This window comes from Anomaloglossus baeobatrachus, chromosome 2, assembly GCF_048569485.1.
Source record: "Anomaloglossus baeobatrachus isolate aAnoBae1 chromosome 2, aAnoBae1.hap1, whole genome shotgun sequence".
In the NCBI taxonomy this organism is placed as follows: domain Eukaryota; kingdom Metazoa; phylum Chordata; class Amphibia; order Anura; family Aromobatidae; genus Anomaloglossus; species Anomaloglossus baeobatrachus.
In genome coordinates this window covers 454339556-454346982 of record NC_134354.1, presented here as the reverse complement: position 1 = coordinate 454346982, position 7427 = coordinate 454339556, and positions in this window count along the sequence as shown.

The window sequence follows — 7427 nt, the reverse complement described above, 5'->3', positions numbered from 1 at the left end:
AATCACTGCGCTCTAAAACGCAACGTGCACATGGATTATGCACCATCTTCATAGATTGTGCAGGGGACGCAGGACGCATGCTTTCACGCTGCGGTGCAAAACGCAGCGTAAAAGCATGAAAAAAGCACACGTGTGCACACAGCCTTAGGCCACCTTCACACGTCTGAAAATTACGCACATTTTTCACGGATGTGTCAAAGGTGCGGATTGCCCTCTGTGTTCCGTGTTTATGGTACACGTGTGTTCTCCGTGTGTTATTCGTGATAACACACGGAGAATGGGAACATTCTACTCACCTGTCCCTGGCGTCGCTGTCCGTGGCGCTGATCTTCGGTCTCCGGTCCTGCCGACTCCCCGCTGTTGCTGCTTCCGCCCGCAGTGGAGTGAATATTCATGAGCAAAATGAGCGGGGGTCGAAAGCAAGTGACAGCAGCGGCAGAGACAGCAGAGCTGGAGAAGAGGAGTGCAGAAATTCTTTTTATTTCACAGGCACGTGTTTTCTCCGGTGCGTGTCACACAGATCACATCCGTGCGGTCCGTGTGACACCTGTGATGCCAGAGAAAAACGGAAATGTCTACATGTGGAGCACACGGGCACACGTATGCTCCACATGGTCCATGGCAAAACACACACGTGAGCGTACACCCATTGATGTCTCCGGCACGTGAGGAAACGGACCAAACGCGTACCGGAGACACAGATGTGTGAAGGGGGCCTCAATGTGATTTTTGTTCCATTCTGATAATTTGTCTAACTTGGCTCATACTTTGTAAGTTTCAGAGCAACACATATAGCACTCAGGTCATCAGATTTTATATAATTCAAAGTTGAAAACAGCCCCATCCTGTTATAGATATCCCCATCATAGCCCCATCCTGTTATAGATATCCCAATCATAGCCCCAACCTGTTATAGATATCCCAATCATAGCCCCAACCTGTTATAGATATCCCAATCATAGCCCCAACCTGTTATAGATATCCCAATCATAGCCCCAACCTGTTATAGATATCCCAATCATAGCCCCAACCTGTTATAGATATCCCCATGATAGCCCCAACCTGTTATAGATATCCCAATCATAGCCCCAACCTGTTATAGATATCCCAATCATAGCCCCAACCTGTTATAGATACCCCAATCATAGCCCCAACCTGTTATAGATATCCCAATCATAGCCCCAACCTGTTATAGATATCCCCATGATAGCCCCAACCTGTTATAGATATCCCAATCATAGCCCCAACCTGTTATAGATATCCCAATCATAGCCCCAACCTGTTATAGATATCCCAATCATAGCCCCATCCTGTTATAGATATCCCCATCATAGCCCCAACCTGTTATAGATATCCCCATCATAGCCCCAACCTGTTATAGATATCCCCATCATAGCCCCAACCTGTTATAGATATCCCAATCATAGCCCCATCCTGTTATAGATATCCCCATCATAGCCCCAACCTGTTATAGATATCCCCATCATAGCCCCAACCTGTTATAGATATCCCCATCATAGCCCCAACCTGTTATAGATATCCCAATCATAGCCCCAACCTGTTATAGATATCCCAATCATAGCCCCAACCTGTTATAGATATCCCAATCATAGCCCCAACCTGTTATAGATATCCCCATCATAGCCCCAACCTGTTATAGATATCCCCATCATAGCCCGATCCTTGTATATATGTCCTCATCATTGCCCCATCCTGTTATAGCTATTTCCATCATAGCCCTCATCGTGATATAGATGTCCCCATCATAGCCCCATCTTGGTATCAACTGTATGTCCTCATCAATGCCCCATCCTGGTATAAATGTCCCCATCATTGCCCATTTCTGGTGTAGCTGTCCCCATCATAGCCCCAACCCAGTGTAGATTTCCCCCGGGGGCATATATAAAAATCATGGGGCCCATAACAGAATTTCTAATTGCACCCACCCCCCATCAAAGAAAAGAAAACTAAAATATTCGGCTGGGTATCAGAAGAGCAGCCCTTATTACAAAGTAATTTTCCTCCTATTTATGCCCTTAGATTCCCCTTTCATTGCAGCCATAAAGTATGATGTCAACAATAATGCCCCAGAAACACTGTATGATCCCCCACAGTAAATTCCTCCACAGTACCCTCCACACGCACAGTATGATGACCCTACTGTACTCCCCTTCAATGATTGGTGACCCCAACACAGTAAGATCTCCAGCTGTGACTCCCATATAGTCCTCCATTTAATGTATTTCACCGCATAGTCCTTCATATATTATAAGGCACACCACAGTTATCCATATAGTATAATGCATTCCCCATAGTCCGCCGTATAATAAAATGCAGCCCCCCCATATTCCTCCATAGTATAATGCACCCCATAATCCTTCAAATAGTTTAATGCACCACCATATTTCTCCATGTATTATATCTCCATGTATTATAATGCACCCCCATATAGTATAATGCAGCCATATTCCTCCATATAGTATAATGCACTCCATATTATTACTCTCCATATCGCTCCATTTAATATAATGCAGCCCCATATTCCGCCATATAGTATAATGCAGCCCCATATTCCTCCATATAGTATAATGCAGCCCCATATTCCTCCATATAGTATTATGCAGTACCCATAGTCTTTCATATAGTATAATGCAGCCCCCTTCTTCCGCCATATAATATAATTCAGTTCCATTTTCCTCCATATAGTATAATGCAGCCCCCATATTCCTCCATATAGTATTGTGCAGCCCCCAGAGTTCTCCATATAGTATAATGCAGCCCCATATTCCTCCATATAGTATGAGATAATGCACCCCATATTCCTACATATAGTATTGTGCAGCCCCCATAGTCCTCCATATAATATAATGCACCCCATATTCCTTCATATTGCATAATGCAGCCCCTATATTCCTCCATATAGTATAATGCACCCCCCATAGTCACCTATAGTATTATGCAGCCCCCATATTCCTCCATATTTTATAATGGAGCTCTCATATCATTTAATGCACCGCATAGTCCTCTGGCCACCTCACTGATTAAATATATAAATACTCACTTCTCTTCAGTTCCCACGCTGCTTTGGTCTCTGTGAGAGTGTTCTGCGTTCTGCACATCTCAGCACAGCAACATATACTAATGACATAATCGCGCTCTGCTGTGCTTAGATGCCAGACCACAGATACAGCAAAAGAATGATGAGAGGGGGCGCTCCACTCCCTATTTAATCATCGCTTTCAACTGTATTGGCATCTGTGATGCCAATACAAATGAAAGTGTGATATTGGGTGGGGGGGCCAGTGGACAGGGTGGGGCCCAGTGGCGGCACTTGCACCAGGCCCTCCTGACTCACGGGACCCATAGCGGTTGCGTGGTCTGCCACCATTGGGAGTACGCCACTAATGTCCAAATCATAGCCCCATCCTGCTTTAGATGTCCCAATCATATCATCATCCTAGTATAGATGTCCCCATCATAGCCCCAACCTGGTATAGATGTCCCCATCATTGCCCCATCCCAGTATAGACGTCCCCATCATTGCCCCATCCCAGTATGCATGTCCCCATCATAGCTCCATCCTGGTATATGTCCCTATCCTGGCTGTATCCTTGTACATATGATCCCCCATAATGCCACACACAGTAAAAAGAAAAACAAAACAAAGGATTATACAGTGAAACCTCGGATTACAAGTAACCCAGTTTACGAGCATGTTGCAAGACGAGCAAAGCTTTTCACAAATTTGTAACTTGGTTTACGAGCAATGCTTTGCAAGACGAGCAAACACTCACCATACACACTTCTGGTTTTGTACTTTCACCGCGCTCTGACTCGCTCTGGTTGCTTCTCCTGGCCTGCAGGCACGTGGAACCGGAAAGGATTGCAGCCGGTGCAGGGGCTGCTGCCGTCTTTGCTTTATTTAAGCTTAACGTTTTGCCGGCGCTGTGCACAGCACAGCTACTGTATTTCCAAAGGCAGCGTGCTGGCCAATGGGAGGAAAGCAGCGTATGACGTCAGCTGCTGAAGTGCTGACAGCGGCAAGTCCTGCACGGCCGCGATTGTTACCGGGTCCACAAGCCTGCAGACTGCAGAGCAGGGGGGACATTGCCGAGGGAATGGTGGACAGGTGAGAATAATGTTTTAGTTTTTTGTGTGTATGTGAAGGATGGCACAATATCGGACCAGGATGGGACATTGCTAGTGTGTGTGTGTAACAAATTGTCTGAGTTTCAATTATTTCCTATGGGAAAATCTGCTTTGCTATATGAGTAATTTGGTTTACAAGCACCAATTATGCTCGTAATCCAAGGTTCCACTGTACTTACCTTCCTTCTGCTCTCCCAGTGTCCTCCTCCGATACTGTGACGCAGACAATTGACCTCATTGTATAAGTGGCGCAGCAAATGATGTCACTGTCATGCACGCCCACTTACACCGCTGTCAGTTGTCGGCATATTCGCTACTCAACACGCCCGGGATTATGGGCGTGAGTAAAAGTGAATAATCGTTCTCTTTAATAGTGGCACACGACCGTCCAGCCGTGGCATGAAGCCGGCTGCTGGGTGGTCATGTGTGCTGCTATTAAAGAACATGAATATTTACTGCTCCCCACACCCATAATTCTGCCCACCTCTCAGCATGGTCTTCAGTGAAAAGAGATGAGCGGGATTATGGTCATGGGGAGCAGTGAATATTCAAATCCTTAATCTGCAGCCGAAAAATTGCAGAGTCTGCAGCCTAGGAGAGCGAGTGTCGGAACGATGAGTAATGAAACAACTCTGAACTCTAGCGCGATCTCGCCAGCCGTTCAAAGTGGCAGTACGATTGTGGCTGAGGCGACAGCACACGTGCCAACAGAGAGGGCTCTGTGTGCACTCTCTGGCATGCGTGCCATAGATTCGCCATCACTGCTCAAGAGTAAATATTCAAAGAAAACTTTAACCCCTTCACCCCCCAGCCTGTTTTCCTTACAAGGCCAATTTTTCAATTCTGACTAGTGTCTTTTTATGTGGTAATAACTCTGCAACGCTTCAACAAATTCCAAAGATTCTGAGACTGTTTTTTCGTGACATATTGTACTTTGTTAGTGGTAAATGTAGGACAATATTTTTTGCACTTATGTGGGAAAATATCGTAGATTTGGCGAAAATGTTGAAAATTTTACAATATTAAAACTTTGATTTTTTTTACCCTTAAACCAGTATGTCACACAAAATAGTTAATAAATAACATTTCCCACATATCTAGAAGTTTTTTTGTTAGGAAGTTAGAAGGGTTCAAAATTTAGCTGCAATTTCACATTTTTCAAACAAAAATTTACAAAACTATTTTTTAGGGACCATATTACATTTGAAGTCACTTTGAGGGGCCCCGGTGACAGAAAATACCCAAAAGTTACACCATTCTGAAAACTGCACCCATCTCTCCTGCTCAAAACCACATCCAAGAAGATTATTAACACTTTAGGTGCGCCACAAGAAACTAAAGCAAAGTGGAAGGAAAAAATGAAAATGTAACTTTTTCCCGCAAAATTGTATACTTACCCTTGTGAAAATGCAAAATTTGGGGCTAACAGGAGAAAATGTACCATGCAATTTGTTGCGCAATTTCTCCTGAGTACACGGATACTCCATATATGGTGGAAATCTACTGTTTGGGCGCATGGTAGGGCTCGAAGGGAAGGAGCGCCATTTGACTTTTTGAACACAAAATTTGCTGGAATCATTAGTGGACGCCATGTCGCGTTTAGAGAACCCCTGAGGTCCCTAAACAGTGGAGCTACAATAAAATTGACCCCATTTTGGAAACTAGACCCCTTAAGGAACTTATCTAGATGTTTGGTGAGCACTTTGAGCCACCAGATCCTTGAATTTTATAATTTTGAGCCATGAAAGTAAAAAAATACATTTTTACCACAAAAATGTTGCTGTAACCCCTAATTTTTCTTTTTCCAAAGGGTAATATGAGAAAATGTACCTTGCAATTTGTTGTGCATTTTTTTCTGAATACACCAGTACCATATACATGGTCAAAAACTACTTTTGAGGCACAGTACAAAGTGAAGAAGGAAAGGAGTGCCATATTTGAGTTCAGATTTAGTTGAAATAGTTTGATGGTGCCATGTAACATTGGCAGATCCCAGAGGTGGCAGAAACCCCCCCCAAGTGACCCAATATTACAAACTTGAAGTGTTTTTTTTTTATGCCATTCACCATGTCGTAAAAGTGATAAGAACGCATTATTGTTCAGGTCAGTACAATTACAGTGTTTATATAGTTTATATGTACAGTGGAACCTCGGTTAACGAGTAACCCAGTTAGCGAGTATTTCGCTTTACAAGAAAAGCTTGCTGTAAATTTGTACCTCGGTTTACGAGCAACCTTTGCCGTATGAGCAAATAGTCACCGCACACAATTTCGGTTCTGTACTTCCACCGCGCTCTAACCCGCTCTTGCAGTCCCACAAACACACACATATTATGGTCACCTTACCTTCCGTTCCCTCGCCGACCTCCCAGTTCTTGTAGTTCGCCGGTACAGGATGTGTATCGGGTACGGAAGGTAAGGCGAGCATAATATGTGTGTGTGCATGCGTGTTTGTGTGTTTGTGCATGTGTGCAATGGGACATTGAACAAGTTGTGGAATGAATTGTCTCCATTGCAATGATTTCCTATGGGAAATCTTGCTTTGCTGAACGAGTAACTTGGTTTACAAGCACACGCCCAGAACAGATTGTTCTCGTTAACCAAGGTTCCACTGTAGTTTTTTTTTTATCTTTTACCACTTCTACACCGTAAAAACTATCTTATAGAAAAAATAATAGTTTGTGCATTGCTGTATTCTGAGAACTATAGCTTTTTTATTTTTTCGCAGGACAAGATGCCGTTTTCAACGGTACCATTTTTATTTATATATGACATTTTGATTGCGATTTATTCCACTTTTTTGTCAGCTTTATGATGAAAAGTCCTAGTTTTTGCTACTTTTTTTTGTTTACAGTGTTCATTGAAGGGGTTAACTAGTGAGACAGTTTTATAGATTGGGCTATTATGGATGCGGCGATACCAAATATATGTTCTTACATGTAGTTATTTTTTACATAAATATAACGAATAATTTTCTTCGTCGCTCCATTGGGAGACCCAGACGATTGGGTGTATAGCTACTGCCTCCGGAGGCCACACAAAGCATTACACTAAAAAGTGTAAGGCCCCTCCCCTTCTGGCTATACACCCCCAGTGGGATCACTGGCTCACCAGTTTTCTGCTTTGTGCGAAGGAGGTCAGACATCCACGCATAGCTCCACTGTTTAGTCAGCAGTAGCTGCTGACTATGTCGGATGGAAGAAAAGTGGGCCCATATAGGGCCCCCAGCATGCTCCCTTCTCACCCCGCTGGTGGTTTGTAAGGTTGAGGTACCTATTG